Source organism: Saccopteryx bilineata, chromosome 1 (genome assembly GCF_036850765.1).
Source record: "Saccopteryx bilineata isolate mSacBil1 chromosome 1, mSacBil1_pri_phased_curated, whole genome shotgun sequence".
Classification (NCBI taxonomy): domain Eukaryota; kingdom Metazoa; phylum Chordata; class Mammalia; order Chiroptera; family Emballonuridae; genus Saccopteryx; species Saccopteryx bilineata.
Window position 1 is genome coordinate 162,154,896 of NC_089490.1, and position 1,521 is coordinate 162,156,416.

Here is a 1,521-nt window from a genome sequence, read left to right on the forward strand (position 1 = left end):
TATATCTTCCTGTTGGATTACTCCCTTTATCATTATGTAGTGGCCTTCTTTATCTCTTACTATATCCTTTGTTTTAAAGTCCAATTTGTCTGATATAAGTATTGCTACCCCAGCTTTTTTTTCATTTCCATTTGCATGAAACATTTTTTTCCATCCTTTTACCTTCAATCTGTGTGTGTCTTTTGTTCTAAGGTGTGTCTCTTGTAGACAACATATGTATGGGTCCTGTTTTCTTATCCACGCAGCTACCCTATGTCTTTTGATTGGATCATTTAATCCATTTACATTTAAGGTTATTATTGATATGTAGTTGTTTATTGCCATTTTCTTCTTTAAAGGTGTATTCCTTTTTCTTTTTTTTTTTTCTGTATTCTTTTCCCACTTTATCTGTTTACACCAGGCCCCTTAATATTTCCTGCAGCATTGGTTTGGTTGTAATGAATTCCTTGAGTTGTTCTTTGTCTGGGAAGCTTTTTATTTCTCCTTCAATTTTAAACGATAGCCTTGCTGGATAAAGTAGTCTTGGTTGTAGGTTCTTGTTCTGCATTACTTTGAATATTTCTTGCCATTCCCTTCTGGCCTCAAGTGTTTCTGTTGAGAAGTCAGATGTCATCCTTATGGGGGCTCCTTTGTAGGTGATAACTTTTTTTTCTCTTGCAGCTTTTAATATTTTCTCTTTATCGCTTAGCTTTGGTATTTTAATTATGATGTGTCTTGGTGTAGGTTTCTTTGGGTTTCTCTTTAATGGAGTCCTCTGTGCTTCTTGGATTTGTGAGAGTTTCTCTTGCATTAATTTAGGGAAGTTTTCAGCTATGATATGATTGAACAAAGTCTCTATCCCTTGTTCTTTTTCTTCTTCTTCAGGAACCCCTATGATGTGGATGTTATTTCTCTTCATGTTGTCACAGAGCTCTCTAAGAGTTTCCTCTGACTTTTTGAGTCTTTTTTCTCTTTTCTTCTCTGCTTTCATGCCTTCATTCCAGTTGTCTTCTAACTCGCTGATTCGATCCTCTGCTCTATCTATCCTGTTTTTAATTCCTTCCATTGTGGTCTTTATTTCTGATATTGTATTTGTCGTCTCCAACTGATTCTTTTTTATACTTGCTATTTCTTTATTTAGGTTTTCAAACTCCCCCTCCATTGTTGTTCTAAGATCCCTAAGCATCGTTACAATCATTATTTTGAACTCCGCATCTGGAAGTTTGATTATTTCCATATCACTCAGTTCATCTCTCGAAAGTGTCTCTTGTGGTTTCATTTGGATTGCACTCCTTTGTTTTCTCATCTTCTTCTTCTTTTTTTTTTTATTTGTAGAGTTGATTGAGTCTAGGCTTGGTGTTGTCTGCCTCCAGTTTTCAGTTGTGTTATTTTTAGGTCTTCGTGGGTTGGTATCAGCTATTATTTGTAATCCATTTTCGGATTTGGGCAGCTTTGAAGTCTTGATTTGTTTGTTTTCTTAACAGGTGATAGTCTTGTTAACTGATCTCAGCAGGGGGCTTCCTTGAAACTGTATCCAGGAAT